The following is a 26439-nucleotide window of genomic DNA, read 5'->3' on the forward strand; positions in this document are numbered from 1 at the left end:
TCCCGAATGCGAGTCCAGTGTGCTAACCACCGCGCCAACTAGCTCAGTTTTAGTTTTGTTATTAACTGTCAAGTTGTCAGTGGCCTGATAGATAATTTCCTGGACATCTCGTATGTTCTTTATTTTACATTGTCATTACAGCAATAAGCATCGTTCTCCGCCACGCTGCATTATTTTTCTTTTTTTTTCTGCAAGTACTTGTGATACGTCCTGCACAGGAAACTTACAATCGTGACGCCTCTGGTGTACCTCTCAGCTTGGTGCCCCCAGCAGTAGCTTTTGTCACTTGAGCCTTAAACTGGCCCTACATGTGGTCGGACTTACTTTGATTCGGTTGACCCTCTGTTTACGCAACTATTTCTTTTTCGGTACTCTGTTGAAAAACTATTGGCTTCGAACATCTATATTTCTCGAATTACTGGTCGCACTGGCTGAAACATACAGACTCACCAGCTGTAGCTTACAAACTATGCGAGATACGCGTTTGTGCATAAGCCTCAGCTGCCGCAAGTAACACCCCTGCTGTATGGTGACTGCAAAGGAACCCCCACCACAAACATTGTCCCCTCCGCCTCTGCGCACGTACAGCCCAAGATACCTTGTGCGCACCCTACATCAGTTGTCTTCAACATTTCTATGGAATTTAGGTAAAACCTCAGGAACAACATTAACATATAAAAATATGTACTGTTAACAAAACTGCGCCGGCCGGTGTGGCCGTGAGGTTCTAAGTGCGTAGTCTCAAATATATCTACAATTGTGGGGACCAGGCAAATTTGTCAATAATTTCGACCCAAGACACACTGATCTCCAGTGAGTTCCTTGACAAGTAGCTGAGTAATTTAAATGCGACTATCAGAAATTTTTTAAATGTTATTCATCGTCGCCTTCCAAAGTTAATGTACAGGGTCGCTCACAGTGGACCACATTTTATTACGCAGCGTCTAGTACGTCGTTTAGGAGTTGAAGGCGCATGGTTTTACGAAATTGTTGAGTCCGCTCCAGCAATGGAAAGTAAATCATTGACAATTCCAGTCACTCATGCTGGCGAAACGTCTTAATAATCATTAAACAAACGTCGGCCGAAAATCCCGAGAGGAAAACCGATACGCAGTTGGTAATGTTAGTTGGGAGACACAGAGGATAGGCCCAGCCGCCTGATTCGAAAAGTCTTGTTTCTTTCAGGAAGTGAAAGAGTTGTGTCTAACGTGCATATCTTGAGTGAACGTGGTTGCGATTTTAAGGGTGTCTTTCTGTTCTTTTGCAGTGAACAGAGAGTGTGTAGTGGGGGGATCACTCTGTTGTAGAAATAATTCAAAGGCCAAGATCGCTTAAACACTGTTTACTAAATAACCGGTTTCAACACACTAAAGGTGTATAAACGTTAGTCTACATTCAGATCCGATGATGGTACCTTTAATTTGTTGAAACCGGTCATCTAGTAAACAGTGTTTAAGCGATCTTGGCTTCAGAATTGTTTCTGTTCTTGATGACAGTGGTAGGGAGAGAAGGCAAGGGGTGGAGCCAGGTGTGTTCTCCTAACGAATATCCCCTTGGGCGACTCCGATCTTATTACGTCAGTGAAGCACTTCGGTCATTGCAAGTGAGACATCTTTGTCGTAATTACCTGTTTTTCCGCTTTTGCCGGTTCTATGGCACGTGTTGCACCACAGTTGCCTCGGCTTTGCGTCGCGCCATTTTCCCATGCGTGGTATAATTTGAGCACGCCAGCATTCGAACAGTTTACTAACTTAATCATTCCGGAAATGCTTCCACTCTTGCCCCGAAAGCCAATGGTCATGACGGCGTCAGATAAATCGCTCTGTTTCCGCTATATAACAACGATTACACTGTTTTCCGCGTCCTACTACCTCCTCCCCAGCCCCGAACATGCTTTATACACTACTGGCCATTAAAATTGCTACACCAAGAAGAAATGCAGATGATAAACGGGTATTCATTGGACAAATACACTCCTGGAAATGGAAAAAGAACACATTGACACCGGTGTGTCAGACCCACCATACTTGCTCCGGACACTACAAGAGGGCTGTACAAGCAATGATCACACGCACGGCACAGCGGACACACCAGGAACCGCGGTGTTGGCCGTCGAATGGCGCTAGCTGCGCAGCTTTTGTGCACCGCCGCCGTCAGTGTCAGCCAGTTTGCCGTGGCATACGGAGCTCCATCGCAGTCTTTAACACTGGTAGCATGCCGCGACAGCGTGGACGTGAACCGTATGTGCAGTTGACGGACTTTGAGCGAGGGCGTATAGTGGGCATGCGGGAGGCCGGGTGGACGTACCGCCGAATTGCTCAACACGTGGGGCGTGAGGTCTCCACAGTACATCGATGTTGTCGCCAGTGGTCGGCGGAAGGTGCACGTGCCCGTCGACCTGGGACCGGACCGCAGCGACGCACGGATGCACGCCAAGACCGTAGGATCCTACGCAGTGCCGTAGGGGACCGCACCGCCACTTCCCAGCAAATTAGGGACACTGTTGCTCCTGGGGTATCGGCGAGGACCATTCGCAACCGTCTCCATGAAGCTGGGCTACGGTCCCGCACACCGTTAGGCCGTCTTCCGCTCACGCCCCAACATCGTGCAGCCCGCCTCCAGTGGTGTCGCGACAGGCGTGAATGGAGGGACGAATGGAGACGTGTCGTCTTCAGCGATGAGAGTCGCTTCTGCCTTGGTGCCAATGATGGTCGTATGCGTGTTTGGCGCCGTGCAGGTGAGCGCCACAATCAGGACTGCATACGACCGAGGCACACAGGGCCAACACCCGGCATCATGGTGTGGGGAGCGATCTCCTACACTGGCCGTACACCACTGGTGATCGTCGAGGGGACACTGAATAGTGCGCGGTACATCCAAACCATCATCGAACCCATCGTTCTAACATTCCTAGACCGGCAAGGGAACTTGCTGTTCCAACAGGACAATGCACGTCCGCATGTATCCCGTGCCACCCAACGTGCTCTAGAAGGTGTAAGTCAACTACCCTGGCCAGCACGATCTCCGGATCAGTCCCCCATTGAGCATGTTTGGGATTGGATGAAGAGTCGTCTCACGCGGTCTGCACGTCCAGCACGAACGCTGGTCCAACTGAGGCGCCAGGTGGAAATGGCATGGCAAGCCGTTCCACAGGACTACATCCAGCATCTCTACGATCGTCTCCATGGGAGAATAGCAGCCTGCATTGCTGCGAAAGGTGGATATACACTGTACTAGTGCCGACATTGTGCATGCTCTGTTGCCTGTGTCTATGTGCCTGTGGTTCTGTCAGTGTGATCATGTGATGTATCTGACCCCAGGAATGTGTCAATAAAGTTTCCCCTTCCTGGTACAATGAATTCACGGTGTTCTTATTTCAATTTCCAGGAGTGTATATTATACTAGAACTGACATGTGATTGCATTTTCACGCAATTTGGATGCATAGATCCTGAGAAATCAGTACCCACAACAACCACCTCTGGCCGTAATAACGGCCTTGATACGCCTGGGCATTGAGTCAAACAGTGCTTGGATAGCGTGTACAGGTACAACTTCCCATACAGCTTCAACACGATACCACAGTTCATCAAGAGTAGTAACTGGCGCACTGTGACGAGCCATTTGCTCGGCCACCATTGACCAGACGTTTTCAATCGGTGAGAGATCTGGAGAATGTGCTCGTCAGGGCAGGAGTCGAACATTTTCTGTTCCCAGAAAGGCCCGTACATCAGCTACAACATGCGGTGGTGCATTATCCTGTAGGGTTTCGCAGGGATCGAAGTAAGGGTAGAGCCACGGGTCGTAACACATCTGAAATGTAACGTCCACTGTTCAAAGTGCCGTCAGTGCGAACTAGAGGTGACCGAGACGTGTAACCAATGGCACCCCATACCATCACTCCGGGTGATAAGCGAGTATGGCGATGACGAATACACGCTTCCAATGTGCGTTCACCGCTATGTCGCCAAACACGAAGGCGACCATCATGAAGCTGTAAACAGAACCTGGATTCATCCGAAAAAAGACGTTTTGCCATTCGTGCACCCAGGTTCGTCGTTGAGTACATCATCGCAGGCGCTTCTGCCTGTGATGCAGCGTCAAGGGTAACCGCAGCCATGGTCTCCGAGCTGATAGTCCATGCTGCCGGAATCGTCGTCGAACTGTTCGTGCAGATGTTTGTTGTCTTGCAAACGTCCCCATCTGTTGACTCAGGGATCGAGACGTGGCTGCACGATCCGTTACAGCCATGCGGATAAGATGCCTGTCATCTCGACTGCTAGTGAAACGAGGCCGTTGGGATCCAGCACGGCGTTCCGTATTACCCTCCTGAACCCACCGATTCGATATTCTGCTAACAGTCACTGGATCAACGTGACCACAATGTCGTGATACGATAGACCGCAATCGCGATAGGCTACACTCTGACATTTATTAAAGTCGGAAACGTGATGGTACGCATTTGTCCTCCTTACACAAGGCACCACAACAGCGTTTCACCAGGCAACGCCGGTCAAGTGCTGTTTGTGTATGAGAAACCGGTTGGAAACTTTCCTCATGTCAGCACGTTGTAGGTGTCGCTCTCGGCGCCAACCTTGTGTGAATGCTCTGAAAAGTTAATCATTTGCATATCACAGCATCTTGTTCCTGTCGGTTAAATATCGTGTCTGTTGCACGTCATCTTCGTGGTGTAGCAATTTTAATGGCAAGTTGTGTATACTGCATCTTCCACTGAAAGTGCTACAATCCGCCGCCTGACAGTCTTTATTGCATGTTGACGTCGAACACAGGAGGCGGCCACATTAATGCTAGTGGACAGTGTATATCCAAGCCACAGTCTAGGCAGGCGTAAGTTAAAATTGGAGACGAGAACAGGAATAATGCCAATCGCCATTTCGGTGAGGAGTAAAACATCTTTAAGACAAGGTAGTGTTGAATGTTCGCTGAACAACGACAATCTGGAACGAGGGTCTGTGACCAGAGGGCATCACGGAGCTGGCCGCGAGCGCGCTTTGCTGGAAGCCGACCTGCAGAGTCTGCAGCACCGGAGGAGGGCCGGCGACGAGTGCGCGGACGGCGGCTGGTCGCCTGGGGAGCTTATTCCGGGCACGTCTGCCGGCAGGCGTCGATACGGGCAAGCGCTGTGAAAAGTGGATATTATGTATTCCGAGCCTTTCTGCTTGGCCTATTGATCGCAGCTCGACCTCTCGGGTTCCGGCCGATTTCCTTGCAAAACTGCACCGCCAGCCTGGGTAGGAGTAATCTTACGTAAAAGCCTTGGAACCTGTACGCCTTACTTTTCCATCGACAGAGTGTTCTAATTTGAAAGTGAAGCCGCTCCGTTTGATTCTATCCCGTCATTATTAGAGAAAAATCGCTTGAAATTCGAGATAGTTGTTATTCTGTTTTCGGTACAGGGATCCAGTTAGTAGCAATGCTTTTCTTTCCCCCTATAGATGTTTCTCAAAACAATCAGTACATACCAGTTGTAAATTAAAGAAAATACATGCTAATCGTAAAGAAAAGCACACATGAAAACTAGGAAACTAATTTAGGTGCACTGAGCATTTAACTATATAGGTTTAATTGAACTGGCTTCCATTAATTTTGTCTTTATAGTCATAGCTGTGACATGTAATCAAAGTCGCCGGCCGAAGTGGCCGAGCGGACCTAGGCGCTACAGTCTGGAACCGCGCGACTGCTACGGTCGCATGTTCGAATCCTGCCTCGGGCATGGATGTGTGTGATGTCCTTAGGTTAAGTCCCATAGTGATCAGGGCCATTTGAACCATTTTGTAATCAAAGTCTTCGGGCAAACAAATCGGTCCGTTCCAAAGACGCCAGCTATGCAGTGATTAATGTGTGGACCTCCTGTTGCTACTGCTATACCGCTTAAGGCCAGGCGAAATTATTTCACTAAGTCCTAATACAATGAAAGTGAAACTTGTTTCCACTCTTCAGGCGCGATGAACACTTACGGAGCTAGGGCGAATTGATCTGTCACACAAAGAAGGGCTTATGCAACGGGCGCCAGGAGATGGCATGTAACAGTTCTGAGACTAAATGTAACTGGGTTTTCTCTTTTGATGCTAGTCAATTGTCAGAATGAGCATTACTGAAAAGGGCATTTGATTCTAAAGCATTATGTCAGGGTGAAAATACTAAATAAATTAATTTTTCTCTCTTAACAACATGCTCGGGTATGAGGTAGAATGAAACAGCATGTTTACATCAGATAACTTTTATTGAAAGTTTTGTACAACTGTTTCTTACTGGATGTTGTGGCTCGGAGAGCGGCAGCTGTGTCGTTTGCGAAGCCTTCTGCTTTGGCAGCGGCGGCGGCGGCGTCTGATTACGCATAGCGGTGTGTATCTCGTGTCGCCGTCTCGCCCAGTTGACTGGAGACGCGCCTCGTGCGGTGGCCCGTTTAATTATTGAGAGAGAAGTCGTGCATCGGATGGTGATACCCTGGATGTGGCATCCCAGTGTTTCTCTTCTCTAAGCATCCGCGTGTGTTGTGCGTCGGCCAGCGGAGCGGCGCAGCGGGGGAAGGCCAGTGTCCCGGACTCGAACAACAGACTTCCGCTTGCCAGTCTTCAGCTGTCAGATCTTCATCCCAGCTCACAGGTGACTGCTGATGTGAGGCCGTCTCCTTCCCGTCCTCACGAGTCACCCGAGTACATAAAAATCAGACTTCAAATACCCTTTAACTTCTGTCTTCTGGCGCCGAGGCTGCTGCTTGCTATTCCATTACAGCGGCGGACTTGGTGCGTCTGTGCATGATGTAGTCTCTTCTTGCGTGACGGTCTTCAGCACCGAAACTGACTGAAAACAACTGCTACTCTTCTCTTCTTCCTTCTTCTGTCAGGCTCACTGCGTCTCGCGTATTTACTGGAGGTGAACGACTTCACGGTCATTGCCTCTTCTGTCACGTTGAAAAGCTTCTTGAAGAATTTTCTTAACATCGGTCATTGGCTCTTGGAATGTAGGCGAGGGCCTTTGATGACATGGGACGACTGAGAAACACGTGATCCGGTCATTGCCTCTTCTGTCATGTTGAAAAGCTTCTCGAAGAATCTTCTTAACGACGGTCATTGGCTCTTGGAATGTAGGCGAGGGCCTTTGCTCACATGTGACAACTGAGAAACATGTGAGCTGGTCGGGTGATGCCCTGACGGCTGAATCGACAGCGTCCGCTTATGTGGAACTTGCTGACTTCACGGTCATTGTCTCTTCTGCTCTGCTGTTCTGCCCGCTGTTTGCCAGTTTGTAACTCTTTAAACTAAACCAATTTTTTCATTTATATTCTAATTTCTACTTCACTTTGATTTCACTAATTTATTTACTTAAGTACCACTCAACATTCCTCCACCCTTAGGAGAAATTCACCCTCGAATTTACCACTCAACATTCCTCCACTCTTCACACGGCAAAAGCACTAACAGAAGCAATGAAAACTCTCGACTTAGAAGATTACACACGCTTCACATTAAGTATGTTGAAAATACTTTATCATTTTACTAAAGCACTGTATCCTCATGAATCACATATTTCACACATAATCCATTGTAATAAGTGTAACAAATCTTGATGACAATGAATAAAAAAATAGATTTTTCACTTAGAAAATTACATAGCAACACCTGTTTAATCTACACTATACTAATGCAAGAATATCTATTCTACAGTATTGTTTATTTTAACATGAGACTGTTTAATAAAGATTGGAGTACAATAAACAAAATTAATACACTAATGCTGAAAAGTACACCAGTTAAGAGTGTGGTATCCAATGAACAGGTATTTGATGAAGTGGTATATTATAATTAGCTTTTTTTTCGTCTTAAATAAAAGAAAACTGTACAAACCAGAAACGCCAACACAAAGGTTCCAGATATACCCGTTCCTAGCATTATAATTTTAGTTTTGTGTTCACTTTTTAATTTTAAGACATGTTTCATCATAACAATGGCATCAATTTTGCCTTGCTGTGCGAGTTTATGAAGATATCTAATGACTTCAGAAGGGAACTGTCAAGGGAGTAATTGAGGTAGGATAGGTTTTGTGTAGGAAATGTTTGCATGGCGTCTTCTGAAAAAAGCAAACAACATGGTTATGGACCTACAAACCTAGTAAAAACAAAAACAAGAAAAAGAAGGAATACATTGTTAACTACAAGATCAATATGCTTCTACGTTCAACTTTGTTTTTCCTAAATAATAAACCATTATCATTTATTAATTATTTACATTTGTATATTATCCACAGTCTACTAAGATTCAACTAGGGCATTCGCACCCTTGGCCAAAGATAGTCTGGTGCCATGTCTGTATGCTGTGCTGGCGTGGCCACTCTTTTTCCTTTTCGGGAACTTCCTCCACCCTTCGGAAAAGCAGACCCTATTGTTGCAGGAATTACATCTGGAGCGCCCTTAAAAGGTTTTAAACGACTTGCATGCACAATGGTAGTTCGGGTGGGCAGTTGCAGTTTAACGTTGACTGGTGACGTGATCTCAATAATTTGATAAGGACCTCTGTAGTTTCTTACAAATTTCTTCGTTTTTCCTTTTGCAATGTATGGGGTTGACAGCATCACCCACTGACCGATTTTGTAATTTGGACATTTAGCTTGGGCATTACCTAATTTTTCCTGTGGTTCCAAAGCCTTTGTATTAGATTTTTGAACCTTTTTCCATACATCCTTCATCATTCGACTGAAATCTCTTACTGTTTCTCCGACTTTCCCGTTTTTCTGCCTGATTACATCAAAAGGAGACGGCATTTTTCTCCCATAGATCACTTCATAAGGTGACATGCCAGTTGCTTCATGCGTTTTGGCGTTGTATACCGACACGATTATTGGTAAATACGTATCCCAATTAGAATGTTGTTCGTTAATATAATAACTAAGCATCTTGCCAATTGTCCGTTGAACTCTTTCTGTGCGTCCATTGCACTGAGGGTGTAACGGAGTTGTGCGTAATTTACGCATTTTTAGTAAGTGACAGAGCTGTTTCATTAATTCAGACATAAAATTAGATCCCTGATCTGTGATAATAGCTTTAGGTACGCCAAATTTAAGTATCCAGTTGTTAACTAAAGCTTGGGCAACTGTATTTGCTTGCTGATCTGGGAGACTCACCATAGCTAGATAGTGTGAAAAGTGATCTACAATTGTAAGAACATACATATTACCAGCAGGTGTTTTATGAAATGGCCCGTAGAGATCCAGTCCACAGATTTGAAATGGACATGAAGCCTCGGGGAACCTCTGTAAGGATATTTTTAAACGAGAAAGTTCTGCTCATTGTGTGCACGCAATGCAATTGCGAACGTACTGCGCCACATCCTGCTTTCTGGTTTGCCACCAAAATCGCTCTGCTATGCGTCTTTCGGTTATCCGCTGTCCACCGTGTCCTGCAAGGATATGATCGTGGGCCTCTGCCATTATTTCTTGTCTAAGGTGTTGGGGAACAACAATTCGCGGTCCAAGTTTGTTTTACGGCATAATACACCATCTTCAAAGCAAAATTGTTTTTGAGTTGAGTATTTTTTGCATTCTGTATCCTCATCTTGTGCCTTTCTCCAGTCCTCAGTATCTCGGCCTGTTGCTTCCAAAAGTGCTATTTTCTGACTTAAGCAATCTGCAGTCATGTGTTTTTTGCCTGGTTTATGGATAACTTCGAAATCCATTTCAGAAAGACATAGGGCCCAAAGCGTGATACGACTAGATGGATCCTTTAACCCAAGCAACCATTTTAAAGCTGCGTGGTCTGTAATAACCTTGAATTTCCTACCATACAAGTAGCATTTAAAGTATTTGATACCTTAAATAACAGTTAACAATTCTATCTCCGTTGTGGAATAATTTCTTTCTGCCGTTGTTAGTTGTCTCGAAGCATAGGTTATGGGGTGTTCCGTGCCATTAATATTCTGACTCAAAACAACTCCTACTAAATGACCACTTGCGTCACAAGATAAAATAAATTCTTTATTATAATCTGGGTAAGCTAATACTGGACTGTGTGTTAACTTATCTTTAAGGGTTTGAAATGCTGATTCACAATCTTCAGACCAATGAAATTTTGCACCCTTTTTCAATAATTAGGTTAAGGGTCGGGCAATTTCAGCAAAATTTTGAACATATTTTCGGTAATACGATGCGAGACCAATGAAACTTTGTACTTCTTTAGCGCATTGTGGTTTTGGGAAGTCCTTAACTGCCGAAATTAATCAAGGATCTGTTCTAATTCCTTTTTCACTAATGACATGCCCTAGGTATGTAACCTCTGTCATGCAAAACTACATTTTTCCATATTTAATGTTAATTTAGCTTTTCTAAGTCTCTGAAAAACATTACGCAGACGCACAATATGTTCATTAATGTCTTTGGAGAATATAATAATATCGTCTAGATATACACAACATTGCTGAGTTTTGAGTCCTCGCAATACTCCATCGAGTAGTCTTTGAAAAGTTACTGGTGCATTTTTCAAACCGAAAGGCATTCTTTTAAATTGCCAGTGGCCTCCAGGGGTAGAAAATGCTGTTTTATGCCTATCTTCAGGTGCAACTTCCAACTGATGATATCCGCTACTTAGATCGATTGTTGAAAAGTATTTACTATTACCCAAACTGTCAATGATATCTGTAATGTTTGGAAGAGGATAAACATCTGAGATAGTTTGTTTGTTAAGGTGTCTGTAGTCACAACAAAATCTATATCGTTTCGTACCGTCGGGAGACTTCTTTGGAATAATTACGATATTTGAATTATAAGGCGAATCAGAATATTCTAATTCCATCTTTTAGATGCTGTTCTAAAAATTCATCCAGTACTGGCTGTAAGTGATGCGGAACTCTGTAAGGCTTCCTATAAACGGGGGGCTATTTCCCGTTGGGATCCTATGCTGTGTGATATCTGTTACTGGCAGTGGACCTTCTGCATTAAATAAATCTTGGAACTCAACTAAAACTGCTTCTACCGTGTGTCTGTCATTTCCTTTCAAATGCTCAATCTTCTGGCGTAATGCAGTTTAATAGGCATCTGGTTTCTGGCCATCATCAATATCTGACCAAATGAAATATTCTTCTTCAAAAGTACTGACTGTAGCTACTAATATTCCCTTATGCAACTCTTTGTCCTCTACTCCGAAATTGTCAATATGTACGGGTACTTTTCTTTCTCCCTCAACATCTTGAACCCGTACAACACTCCTACAAACAAAACAATGTGATACATCTAATTCCTCATTTTCCTCTAATGGCTCTATTAGACACACTGTATCTGTAGGTACCTCGAGGTCAACGGTCATCCAGAAAAGTTTTCCTGAGCCAGATGGTATCTAATCCCGCAAATCAACCTTCAAGGACGTTCCACGCAGTGTAGTTGATTTCGCCTTCCGGTTAGGGAAATCTTGCAGCAGTGGGCCCTTTGCAGCGGTGTCACCTAGCTGAAACACTATTCCGCTAAGTTCTACAGTTTGCTGTCTGAGGTCGATTTTAGCGTGATGTTTATTCAGGAAATCCAGTCCTAGGATCGCGTCGTAACCGTCAGTTACCTTTGATACCACTTCTACATCTTCTTGAAATTGTACACCGTGAATATAGAAAATCAGTTATGTACATCCTAATGACTTCACTGTGCCTCCTCCTAATCCACTCAATCTATACCTTGGAGGGTCATATTTCTTTTCTCCAATGCATTCATTACTCACTATTGATACGTTTGCGCCTGTATCCGCCAGTGCCCTTGCCTCTTTATCCTGTATGGTAGCAGATAACCAGCATTCCGCCTCCACATTCGCCTTAATGGCATGAAATTTTATTGGGAACGCCTGGCAGCGGCTCCGACATTCCCGTTTGAGTTTAACTGATTTCTATTTCCAAAACCTTTCTTAGACCTGCATTCCTTGAATGTGTGACCTATTCTTTGACAATTAGTGCATTGAGGTTGTCTGCAGTTTTTTGCTATATGTCCCTGTCGATTGCACCTAAAACATAGTACTCCTGCTGAAAATACATTTCGCGTCTCCTTGTATCCTGTGGCAATGTCTATTTCTTCGAAAGCCGTCACCACAGATACAGCTTCCGCTAAATTTTTAGGAAACTCTGCCCTGACATGACGGGACGTTTCAGGTGGTAACCCACGTAAAAATGTATGTAGAGCTCTATCTTCTGCCTCTTGTAAAATAACTTTATTTGCTTCATCACTAGCTGTCAACTGATAGATGTTAATATTAACTTTTCTAATCCTATCTACAAAGCTTTCTAATGACTCGTTTTGCCTCTGAGTGATAGTGGTTAATTTTTCCCTATAAAATCTACAGCTGTTCTGTTTTTGAAAACATTTAAGCAATCCTTTCTTCAATTGTTCGAGCATTCCGTAGTTCTTCATGGTATAAAACGTGTGCTTTAGCCTCTCCTATCAATCTTAACTTTGTCATTTGTAAGAGCTGTTCATCTGACCATGATCCTAACTTTGCAGCTGCTACTAAACCATAAAAAAGGCTGTTATGTCCTCGCCAGGTTTACCTGAAAAAGGAGTTACTAAGGCTGCTGCTGAGGAATCTAGGGTGGGAGGGATTAAACTGGTTTGCCTAACCTCACTCAACTGTTTAAATAATGCATTATTATCACTTTTAAGCTGTTCTATCTGATTAACTAATATCTGAATAGCTTCCTCAGTAGAAACCACTTGTGGTGCTGACTCTGACTTTGTACGATTTTGTGTCATCATTTTACAAACTGTTAGTTACACAATCTTACTACACTGAATGAAAAAGATGTTTAAATATTTTCGACAAACTCTTAAAATCGTGAGAGAAAATACACTTCTAAATAAAGGAAATTTTACGACTGCTATGCAAACCTTTATCCTTCCACACATTAAACAATACTAACTGTGGACCTTTAGTGACTGTCATTCACACCTCATACTGAGCCAAGGGTTTTTTCTCTGGCGCCAAATGTAACAGTTCTGACACTAAATGTAACTGTGTTTTCTCTTTTGATGCTAGTCAATTGTCAGGATGAGCATTACTGAAAAGGGCATTTGATTCTAAAGCATTATGTCAGGGTGAAAATACTAAATAAATTAATTTTTCTCTCTTAACAACATGTGGGGAGGGTGGGTTCTTCCTTGGCTCGGGTATGAGGTAGAATGAAATAGCATTTTTACATCAGATAACTTTTATTGAAAGTTTTGTACAACTGTTTCTTACTGGATGTTCTGGCTGGGAGAGCGGCAGCTGTGTCGTTTACGAAGCCTTCTGCTGCGGCAGCGGCGGCGGCGTCTGATTGTGCATAGCGGTGTGTATCTCGTGTCGCCGTCTCGCCCAGTTGACTGGAGATGCGCCTCGTGCGGTGGCCCGTTTAATTATTGAGAGTGAAGTCGTGCATCGGATGGTGATACCTTGGATGTGGCGTCCCAGTGTTTCTCTTCTCTAAGCATCCGCGTGTGTTGTGCGTCGGCCAGCGGAGCGGCGCGGCGGGGGAAGGCCAGTGTCCTGGACTCGAACAATGAACTCCCGCTAGTCAGTCTTCGGCTGTCAGATCTTCATCCCAGCTCACAGGTGACTGCTGATGTGAGGTCGTCTCCTTTGTCCTTACGAGTCACCCGGGTACGTAAAAATCAGACTTCAAATACCTTTTAACTTCTGTCTTCTGGCGCCGAGGCTGCTGCTTGCTATTCCATTACAGCGGCGGACTTGGTGGGTCTGTGCATGATGTAGTCTCTTCTTGCATGACGGTCTTCAGCACCGAAACTGACTGAAAACAATTGCTACTCTTCTCTTCTTCTGTCAGGCTCACTGTGTCTCGCGTATTTATTCACTTCAGTTTACTGGAGGTGAACGACTTCATGGTCATTGCCTCTTCTGTCACGTTGAAAAGCTTCTCGAAGAATCTTCTTAACGTCGGTCATTGGCTCTTGGTATGTAGGCGAGGGCCTTTGATCATATGTGACGACTGAGAAACACGTGAGCCGGTCATTGCCTCTTCTGTCACGTTGAAAAGCTTCTCGAAGAATCTTTTTAACGACGGTCATTGGCTCATGGACTGTAGGCGAGGGCCTTTGCTCACATGTGACAACTGAGAAACATGTGAGCCGGTCGGGCGATCCCTGACGGCTGAATCGACAGCGTCCGCTTATGTGGAACTTGCTGACTTCACGGTCATTGTCTCTTCTGCTCTGCTGTTCTGCCCACTGTTTGCCAGTATGTAACTCTCTAAACTAATCCAATTTTTTCATTTATATTCTAATTTCTACTTCACTTTGATTTCACTAATTTATTTACTTAAGTACCACTCAACAGGCAGTGCATCATTCTTATATGGACACTCTGTTCATATTCTATGACATCCACTGCTTCCATAAGTCCACTCCTTTTCATCCGAAGCTTGCTTTTCGAGCTTCTGATTCGAAGACGACATTCCCAAGGTCATCAGAAGTTCCAACCTGGTGTCGGAGTATGGGTTCAGTCTTCTACCTGTGCCGTGCGCCCGCATTAAATTTGCCCGTTGATATATATATATATATATATATAAGTGTGTGTGTGTGTGTGTGTGTGTGTGTGTGTGTGTGTGTGTGTAATTTATGAAGGTTTTGCCTGGTACTACTTGAGTTCGGTTCTGGCAATGTGTGTGGGCTTGTCACTGTCACTACTATTCCAAACTTAGAATCTAAGGGTATAGAATGCAGATGTAATTCTTCTGATTTAGGAATAGTACTTTATAATCAGTGAAAACTGTTTAATCTATCTACCTTATTTCTGAGGCATGTCTACAGTTACCTGCCGGCTAGTATCACGAGCTCGAGATGTTTACTAAATTGTTTGCATCTATCAAAAAAAAAAAAAAAAAAAAAGGAAAACTTGATGCCTCAGTAGTGAGGTCAGTTTCCTGCGTGACGGTTATAATTTTCTGCATTTGTAGTACGTTTAATTTTTACTAAATAATTAACGAGCTGTCTCTCTGTTACCGGATAGGTGATTGATTGTATGTCTGCTTAACTGTGGCCTAGTTAAAGATGCCTGTGCACCATGACTGAAATTTTTAATGAAGGCTTCTATTACTGTGGTAGCGGCAACCGCCGTCCAATGTTAGTAGAGGAGGAGGAACTATCACTACTGGCGTTGCCTCTACCACCGCCTCTCTCATCATAAATTTGAACCTCATTTGTCAGTCATTTTGGCTACTTCGAAGGCAATGGCGTTTTGATAATTACTGGCAATTACCGATGATTGATATTTGTGACATGTTCATTTGATCATATGTTTTGCTGTTTGTAATGTAAACGTATTTTTACTTCATTTAATATTCTTTACTTAAAGGAAGTGAATTTGTACTGTGGCCGTTTTGAGGTGTTTGCTATCAGTTGTATTATTGAAATTTGCTCTTTTCGGTTCTGGAGGCAATTTGTTAATGTTATTCTTGGATTTTTGCTTTTTAAAAGTAAATTCATTAGTGTTTTTAGGAAAGTTAATTCATTCATTATGGCTGAGTACCTTTCCACTCAACACCAGCTCCCTACCGCATTTCACTACCTCAACTGTGAGGAGTACTGAGGACTACACCCAGCCAGTGGATAAGGTCTTTAATCTCCTTTATTCGTACAAATGGTAACTGCTGTTCGCCACGAGCCGACCGTTCATCCAGATGCATCCGAGATGGCACCCAACGACACACACCATCGCACATCGTCGCCCACTGACCGACATTCCTTCGCCGCCGACAGCTCTTACAATACATTGTTGAGATTAAACCACCTGCTAGATCATCCATCGACAGCCGATACATTAACATAATACCGCCAAGATCCAGAGAGATACAGCGTCATACAAATCCAGTCATTGTGACGTGTCACCCCAGTCAGTGTACCCTGAGGTCGAAGACCCTTTTATATTCGGTTCCTTGTTTTAATACACTGAGGCCTGAAATCATTATCCTTGTTCACTATTACGCGAATGCGGGAATGGAAGTTTCAGCAATGAGGGGCGTTGGCTTAGATTAATGACGACCAAGTCTGGTGCCCACTAAAAAGGGAATTATTAATTATTCCCTTTATTTCAGCGCACTTCAATTGTTTGCTGATGTGTGAGACAGTAGTAGCTTGTTTGCACGAGAACTCTTAACGTCGAGACAATGGCTCCTATGTTGTGTTCAAGAGCACTGGAATTTTGCTACAGGAGATGTCTGAATACGAACTGTTGCCACAACGTGACGAAGATGCTCGGATTATTAATCAACAGTATAAGAACAATTAGTTAGCCTCACGTCCGGAAAGCAAGTTTACGAAGAGAATTCTATTAAGCTCATTTTGGGGTTTTGTAACATTTAACTGAATTGCAATTGTGACGTACATAAAGTGCATCCATACATTAGCAGAACATCTGATGATTTTAACGAATTTATATTAGTACTCATAGAGCACGAAGTAGCTAATAATTGTCTGTAAGGTTTACAATCCCTTTAAAAGACAATTACTATTTTTGTAAGTTCTGAATTTTGTGTCGGGAGGATAGCGATAATATTAGTAGGAAACGAGTAAACAAAGCGCCCCCCCCCCCAATCCCTTTAAAGAATCGAACTGTCCTGTATAAAAACTTCATATCTCCCCAACTATCTATTGTACAATCGTATAGCACTGCAAGTACATTCAGTGGTATATGTTGATTCTGTCTACAAAATGTGTTGTGAATGGAGTTGGTAGTAAAGAAGTGATAAATTAAAATGTCATGCCTGGTACTGCAGTTTTACAACAGGAACAGCGAAAATGTTGCAAGTGATAATTATATTTCCTTTTACAATTTTGTGGGCGATCTCAGAGAGTAAAGAGTCGTAAAGGTTTCAAATTATGTATGAAGTTTGTTGTAAGTCGTTAAGTGCTCTCATTCTCAAATACTGGCTGAACACAGTCTTGGTAATTTGCGAATCTCAAAACATATACACTGTTTCTCACTGTAATTTTTGACTTACTGTGTTGAACCTGTAACATAAGAATATGGCTATTAATAAGTAGATTTTTTTAAATTTCGTCGATAACTGTAAGAAATAGAGAAAATCAAATTATTGTTGTCACTGGTAGCTATAAGATAGGCAACATGCATGCGCAGTCGAGCCCCGGGTTAAACTTATTAATATAGAGGGTCGTCAGAAAGAATCAGAGAAGCTCGTTAGGCTGTTGCAGGTAGATTGTCTGAATAATAATTATTAAGAAAAAATTCGATGCCTTGCGCCGTTTCCGAGTTAATTAGCACTGAAGTCTCAATCAGGCCTTTGAGCGCGCAAATTCAAGCTGCCCGCCAGAGACGGTATTGCCAAACCGCATTCTTCGTTTGGTTTCCTGAAACCGAACAAGAGCGCGATACAAAAAAACTGGACATGGGTCGGTAGTAAGGATATAACCAGAGCTAAAGGCTAAACGGTCTCGAGTGCTATCATCAACGCTATGACAATAAATGACACTAATTTTGTTTGGCAGGCCGATTGAATTTGCGCGTACAACAGCCTGATGGGCTAATTTCAATGTTAATTAACTCGGAAACGGCGCAACATATCGAATTTTTTTTAATGATTTCCAACACAATCCACACTGCAACACGTTTACAAGCTTTTCAGACTGTTGCTGACCATCCTGTACATTTGTGCCTCAATTCGCTTAGTACCTTCAACAAAGGTATTTACTTGTCGCCTTATCTCTAACATGTAAGAAAATCTGTAATTTTAAATGCCTAAGTGCTGTCAGATAGCACAAACAAATTGAATTAAAAGTTATTGTCCCTTCTTAGTATTGAGCTGTTGAGAGCTGATTGTCCACTTAAGGATCAGTCTTATTCACTCCAAGCGGACAGACGAACTCGAGAGCTTCCATTGATTCCACTGACGCGTTCTGAGGGACAGACTGTGATGTTTCGGTCTGGAAATTAGGACCAAAGAAAATGCTTCCACACATGTGGTTGCTCAGTTATTCTCTGTCCGTCAGTCGATATTTTAATCACACCTGGCCACTACATTTGAATGGTTATCTTGACTGTGTTGTTAATACTTGTCGCTTCACTCTAGTTCAATGATGATGCCACAGTGGTAGAAGATGGGATATTAGCAGAAGTCGCACCGGCCATCCGCACATGCAATGCGCATTGCTGCTGCACGTCTGGATCCTCCCCCCCCCCCCTCCCCCAGCCGCCCTTTTCCAAAGCACGAAAAATGTTATCGCTTGTTCTCGTCTGGCAAGAACTCGGATACGAAGGTAGAATTCTTAACATAAGTCCGAGGAATCGCATACTCGACGATATTGTCGTCGTATGCCATTTGAGACGTGATATTTCTACCTGCAGAGCAATTTCTGTACATTTTTGCGTATAAATATGACTCCTTGTGGTTCACGAAATAATACTGGTGCCACCCTTTTAACAGCAAACCGTGAAGTAATACGGTAGCACGATCTAGCCAACGGTAGTTATCCTGGAGAGACGTGGCTGGTGAGTGCATTTATCGTCTGCATATAGTAATATTTGAGGTCGGTTGTAGAGAAGTTTCAGTACCATAACCATATTACATGGTGTATAATACCGGACTTGTTCGTACTGCGTAATGCGCAGTGTGCTAGACTGGGAGTCAGGGAGGTGAGCCAGACCCGGATCGGATCTGCACAGTGGACTGATGACAGTACGCTCATATGTCAGCTGCATCTGGGTGTGGTTTCCAAGCGGTTTCTCACGCTTGTTTATGTAAATGCTGGGGTGGCCTCTCATTTACACTTCAGAAAATAAAAGACGCAAACAGTTAAAATACGATAACACGCAGGACAAAGTTATACGATTCGCTAACAGATAGAGCACACGACTTCCCTCCCGTCGGTTAAATTGATGACTGTGGTGTCGGGAACGGCATACGGGAAGAAACAAATTTAAATTATGAAATACAATGTGCCAAATCCTGAAAAAGCAGACCCTGTACTCGACGGGAGAAATGCTAGGGAAAGGAAGATCGGTTTATAGCTCTGAGGACTGCCCCTTTTCGGTGGCCCCACTATATGCTAAGTGTTTCCATCTCATCTTATGTCCAGCGAGTGTAAAGCAGCCAATGAATACTATAGTTACCTGCTACCCAGAACACAGTTCAAGCGAGCGCCACTAATTGGCGATGCAGTCGCCGTAAAATACAAGATGGCAGTAGCGAGAAATTCAAATATCCATGTGGCGGTGTGGGAGATCTAAAATAATGCAAGATGGCGTTAGTGCGAAATTTTAAAAAAATCCAGTTTGGTGGAACTAGCTCAGTTATAGTTTGCAAGCTCGCCAATCTTACGATCCAAAGTGGTGCCATGTTCAGAGGTATCTCAACGATCTGAATTTTTTTCCCAAAAATATGTAAAGATATCTGAGAACTTTGCTAGCTATTAAAATAAAACAGCCAATCACAGCCCAGTACTTTTCCAGCTATGAACACATCCAATCACAATGTAGCGCCCCAGAGCCGCCATCTTCGCTATGTTCAAAAGTTCCTGAATGACAAGAATTTTGCATACATTCGCACCATGTTCAAAAGTATTCAGTTATTACCAAAAATTACATAAAGGGTGTAACTTATAGTATCAAAAATGTATGCCAAAAATACGTCAGCAACACACAATGTTTATAACCATTTTCGTCTTTGTGTAGTATTTGATGTAAGGCACAATTAAATATTTCGTTTCTAAAATACCGATTTATTCAGCAAAATATACGTAACACTACCGGTGATCGAACTTAAAAGTTAAGCTGTACTTCTCAACAAGCATAAATACACTGAAGCGCGAAAGAAACTCATTTAGGCATGCGTATTCATATACAAAGATATGTAAACAGAATACGGCGCTGCGTGTCTGGCGCAGTTGTTAGATAGGTACCGCAGCTACAGTGACAGGTTATCAAGATTTAAGTGAGTTTGAACGTTGTGTTATAGCCGGCGCACGAGCGGTGGTACACAGCATCTCGGAGATCACGAAGAAGTGGATAATTTCCCGTACGACCATTTCATGACTGTACCGTGAATATCAGGAATCCGGTAAAACATCAAACGGAAAAATATCCTGCAAGAACGGGACCAACGACGACTGAGGAGAATCGTTCAGCGTGACACAAGTGCAACCCTTCCACAGATTGCCGCAGATTTCAATGCTGGGCCATCAACAAGTGTCAATGTGCGAACCATTCAACGAAACATCGTCGATATGAGCTTTCGCAGCCGAAGGCCCAGTCGTGTACCTTTGATGACTGTACGACACAAAGCTTTACGCCTCGCCTGGGCCCGTCAACGCCGACATTGGAGTGTTGACGACTGGAAACATGTTACCTGGTCAGATGAGTCTCGTTTCAAGTAGTATCGATCGATGAACGTGTACAGATATGGAGGCAACCTCATGAATCCATGGACCGTGAATGTTAGCAGCGAACTGTTAAAGCTGGTGGCGGCTCTGTAATGGTGTTGGGATTTTGGAGTTGGAGTGATGTGGGACCTCTGACAGGTGACACGTACATAATCATCCTGTCTGATCACCTGCATCCATTATTGCCTATTGTGCATTCCGACGGACTTGGGCAATTCTACCGGGACAGTGCGACACCCCACACGTTCAGAATGCTATAGAGTGGTTCCAGAAACGCTCTTCTGAGTTTAAACACTTCCGCTGGCCACCAGAGTCCCCAAACATGAACATTATTGAGCATGTCTGGGATGCCTTGCAAAGTGCTGTTCAGAAGAGATCTCCACCACCTCGTACTCTTTCGGATTTATGGACAGCCCTGCAGGATTCATGGTGTCAGTTCCCTCAGATGTTAAGTCCCCTAGTGCTCCCGGGTTCCCGGGTTCGATTCCCGGCGGGGTCAGGGATTTTCTCTGCCTCGTGATGACTGGGTGTTGTGTGATGTCCTTAGGTTAGTTAGGTTTAAGTAGTTCTAAGTCCTAGGGGACTGATGACCATAGATGTTAAGTCCCATAGTGCTCAGAGCCATTTGAACTCATAGTGCTCAGAGCCATTTGAACCATTTATCTTCAAATGTTTCCAGCGGCTATATACAATATTTATAAAGCTGTGGAATATATCTATGGCTCAAATTATTGCTTCATTTAATGACTAATAATTACGTATTCAGCTAATAAAGGCTTAGCAAATGTGCCTTTAAGTTTCCTTGTAAATGAGTCCGAATCCTACAGGGACTCCTTCTGTATTGCATCCTACGTACATCTGCAACCTCGTTATTAGTTTTAGTCCTTTAATGCGTTGCCTCATGCAGATTTGGAGTACACATTAATTACTGTTCTCTTCTTTAGCAATGTCATCTTACATGCTGATTACAACAAGAACAATTTCTTATTGGCATGAGACATCGACAGCAAGATGTTTCTTGTTTATACAGTTTTTTATGGAAGGAAGGAATAATTTTTTATAGAGGGAAGGGTCATGCCAAACAAAAACAAAAAAGTACTCTAGGTAAATATTTATTATAGAAGATTACATTTTTTTTCTTTATTCATGGCACAATTAAACGTTGTTCAAATTCAACACTTTTTAGATTATCATCAATTGTGAACATTAGGTTACTACAATCTGATCAGTATTTGAAACATCACCAGCAGCTATCCAAGTATTAATACCTGTAACGGCCTAAATAAAATTATCTCAAATCCAAAATATGCTGTTAAATATCGAAATCCCACACAATAATTACGTGAACACTTTCCAAATCTTATGAACTTGCGAATCACACGACTTTTATAGCTGTCCTTCAAGTAACAGAAAAATGGTTCAAATGGCTCTGAGCACTATGGGACTTAACGTCTGAGGTCATCAGTCCCCTAGAACTTAGAACTACTTAAACCTAACTAACCTAAGTACATCACACACGCCCATGCCCGAGGCAGGAATCGAACCTGCGACCGTAGCGGTCGCGCGGTTCCGGACTGTAGTGCCTAGAACAGCGCGGCCACTCCGGCCGGCCAACTAACAGAATATTGTCATATGCGCCTCCGCATTCTGCAACTGAGTCTATCAGCAGCCATCGTAAATTTCAAGCAATAATCGCTACATCCCGAAGTTACTTTTCGGTAGACATCATTTCATAATTGTGTGAATTACTGCATTTCGCTTCAAAGGTAGCAAGGAAACTTACCGTTCTATCAGTTCATTCGAGTTTTCCAGTGGACACACTCGATATGTGTTGACAGTTTATTAGAGAGTACGTTCCAACCGTAAATGTCAAGTTCACTTTCTTTCTCTGCATGTCCGTACATTCCCATGCCCTATTTATGCATTATCTCCCAGTAATGATTTTACACTTTTATCTATTGCATACTTAACGATATTGGTCTATTTATAGACTCTATTGGAATTTACTGGTCTCTAGGGGAGAGTTTTGTTTATAAACGCTGGTAAACCTGAAGACTGTAGCGTAATATTGACGATCTCGTGTTGTGTAACTCTTTTTATTGGGTTTAATTGTAAACAACACATTATGTAATCCTCTCATTTCCTGCGTACCTTACACTGTGAATTATTAAACCATCACCATCAATTTCCACCGACAAATCATCAGTCACCCACACTCTTTACTATCGGACCGGATCTGCTGCTTCATACAGTATCACCCACTATGTCTGTTGGTTTATTGAAACTAATGCTGTCAGTCTGTTTCCTGGCCCTGCTATAATTTTCATCACCATCTTGCTCGTCGTATTATTATTATTCTTCTCCTCCAATGTCTGAACCTCCTCCTCTGCCTTCTGCTATCATAAATGCACAGTTATCTTTAGCTTCAATATTTTCGACTTCTTCGCCTTCTCATTCTTCTCCTCCTTTTAGAACAGCTGCCCTTCTTGAATCGATCTGTGTAACGGTTGAGAAAAAAGTAAATGCTTTTTCCAGTACGGACTCAGCTTCAGACTCCGTGTCTTGCAACCGCAAGAGTGTCTTGTGAATGTTTCGTCGAGATTTCAACAAGTGTGAATCTTTCGTCAAAAGTAATTGCGAAGCGAGACGCTATTGCTAACAACAACAGCTCGGTTAGCATCCTAAACGACTGTAAGCAAACACTTCAATATATACAATAAAAATGCTTGGCATGGTAGTTCAAAGGTAATAATTACTCGATTCATAGTAACGTATACAATGTCCACTGACGTTAACACATTTTCAGGCAGCATATTGTCTTTCTCTAGAAAGAGATGTTGTTGTTGTTGTGGTCTTCAGTCCTGAGACTGGTTTGATGCAGCTCTCCATGCTACTCTATCCTGTGCAAGATTCTTCATCTCCCAGTACCTACTGCAGCCTACATCCTTCTGAATCTGCTTACTGTATTCATCTCTTGGTCTCCCTCTACGATTTTTACCCTCCACGCTGCCCTCCAGTACTAAATTGGTGATCCCTTGATGCCTCAAAACATGTCCTACCAACCGATCCCTTCTTCTAGTCAAGTTGTGCCACAAACTTCTCCCCAATCCTATTCAGTACCTCCTCATTAGTCATGTGATCTACCCATCTAATCTTCAGCATTCTTCTGTAGCACCACATTTCGAAAGCTTCTATTCTCTTCTTGTCTAAACTATTTATCGTCCATGTTTCACTTCCATACACGGCCACACTCCATACAAATACTTTCAGAAACGACTTCCTGACACTTAAATCTATATTCGATGTTAACAAATTTCTCTTCTTCAGAAACGCTTTCCTTGCCATTGCCAGTCTACATTTTATATCCTCTCTACTTCGACCATCATCAGTTATTTTGCTCCCCAAATAGCAAAACTCCTTTACTACTTTAAGTGTCTCATTTCCTAATCTAATTCCCTCAGGATCACCCGACTTAATTCGACTACATTCCATTATCCTCGTTTTGCTTCGGTTGATGTTCATCTTATATCCTCCTTTCAAGACACTGTCCGTTCCGTTCAACTGCTCTTCCAGCTCCTTTGCTATCTCTGACAAAGTTCCAATGTCATCGGCAAACCTCAAAGTTTTTATTACTTCTCCATGGATTTTAATACCTACTCCGAATTTTTCTTTTGTTTCCTTCACTGCTTGCTCAATATAAAGATTGGATAACATCGGGGATAGGCTACAACCCTGTCTCACTCCCATCCCAACCACTGCTTCCCTTTCATGTCCCTCGACTCTTATAACTGCCATCTGGTTTTTGTACAAATTGTAAATAGCCTTTCGCTCCCTGTATTTTACCCCTGCCACCTTTAGAATTTGAAAGAGAGTATTCCAGTCAACATTGTCAAAAGCTTTCTCTAAGTCTACAAATGCTAGAAACGTAGGTTTGCCTTTCCTTAATCTTTCTTCTAAGATAAGTCGTAGGGTCAGTATTGCCTCACGTGTTCCAGTATTTCTACGGAATCCAAAATGATCTTCCCCGAGGTCAACTTCTACTAGTTTTCCCATTCGTCTGTAAAGAATTCGCGTTAGTATTTTGCAGCTGTGGCTTATTAAACTGATTGTTCGCTAATTTTCACATCTGTCAACACCTGCTTTCTTTGCGATTGGAATTATTATATTCTTCTTGAAGTCTGAGGGTATTTCGCCTGTCTCATACATCTTGCTCACCAGATGGTAGAGTTTTGTCAGGATTGGCTCTCCCAAGGCCGGCAGTAGTTCTAATGGAATGTTGTCTACTCCCGGGGCCTTGTTTCGACTCAGATCTTTCAGTGCTCTCCCAAACTCTTCTCGCAGTATCGTATCTCCCATTTCATCTTCATCTACATCCTCTTCCATTTCCATAATATTGTCCTCAAGTACATCGCCCTTGTATAGACCCTCTATATACTCCTTCCACCTTTCTGCTTTCCTTCCTTTTCTTAGAACTGGGTTTCCATCTGAGCTCTTGATATTCATACAAGTGGTTCTCTTTTCTCCAAAGGTCTCTTTAATTTTCCTGTAGGCAGTATCTATCTTACCCCTAGTGAGATAAGCCTCTAAATCCTTACATTTATGCTCTAGCCATCCCTGCTTAGCCATTTTGCACTTTCTGTCAATCTCATTTTTGAGACGTTTGTATTCCTTTTGTCATGCTTCATTTACTGCATTTTTATATTTTCTCCTTTCATCAATTAAATTCAATACTTCTTCTGTTACCCAAGGAGTTCTACTAGCCCTTGTCTTTTTACCTACTTGATACTCTGCTTCCTTCATTACTTCATCCCTCAAAGCTACCCATTCTTCTTCTACTGTATTTCTTTCCCCCATTCCTGTTAATTGTTCCGTTATGCTCTCCATGAAACTCTTTATAACCTCTGGTTTACTCAGTTTATCCAGGTCCCATCTCCTTAAATTCCCACCTTTTTGCAGTTTCTTCAGTTAATCTACAGTTCATAACCAATAGATTGTGGTCAGAGTCCACATCTGCCCCTGGAAATGTCTTACAATTTAAAACATGGTTCCTAAATCTGTGTCTTACCATTACATAACCTATCTGAAACCTGTCAGTATCTCTAGGCTTCTTCCATGTATACTGCCTTCTTTTATGATTCTTGAACCAAGTGTTAGCTATGATTAAGTTGTGCTCTGTGCAAAATTCTACCAGGCGGCTTCCTCTTTCATTTCTTACCCCAAATCCATATTCACCTACTATGTTTCCTTCTCTCCCTTTTCCTACTACCGAATTCCAGTCACCCATCACTATTAAATTTTGGTCACCCTTCACTATCTGAACAATTTCTTTGATTTCATCTTACATTTCTTCAATTTCTTCGTCATCTGCAGAGCTAGGGGCATATAAACTTGTACTACTGTCGTAGGCGTGGGCTTCGTGTCTATCTTGGCCACAATAATGCGTTCACTATGCTGTTTGTAGTAGCTTACCCGCACTCCTATTTTCCTATTCATTATTAAAGCTACTCCTGCATTACCCCTATTTGATTTTGTATTTATAACCCTGTATTCGCCTTGTCTTGTTCCTCCTGCCACCGAACTTCACTAATTCCCACTATGTCTAACTTTAACCTATCCATTTCCCTTTCTAAATTTCCTAACCTACCTGCCCGATTAAGGGATCTGACATTCCAAGCTACGATCCGTAGAACGACAGTTTTCTTTCTCCTGATAACGACGTCCTCTTGAGTAGTCCCCGCCCAGAGATCCGAATGGGGGACTATTTTACCTCCGGAATATTTTACCCAAGAGGACGCCATCATCATTTAACCTTACAGTAAAGCTGCATGCCCTCGGGAAAAATTACCGCTGTAGTTTCCCCTTGCTTTCAGCCGTTCGCAGTACCAGCACAGCAAGGCCGTTTTGGTTAGTGTTAAAAGGCTAGATCAGTCAATCATCCAGACTGTTGCCCCTGCAACTACTGAAAAGGCTGCTGCCCCTGTTCAGGAACCACGCGTTTGTCTGGCCTCTTAACAGATACCCCTCCGTTGTGGTTGCACCTACGGTACGGCTATCTGCATCGCTGAGGCAC

Source organism: Schistocerca cancellata, chromosome 5 (assembly GCF_023864275.1).
Source record: "Schistocerca cancellata isolate TAMUIC-IGC-003103 chromosome 5, iqSchCanc2.1, whole genome shotgun sequence".
Lineage (NCBI taxonomy): Eukaryota > Metazoa > Arthropoda > Insecta > Orthoptera > Acrididae > Schistocerca > Schistocerca cancellata.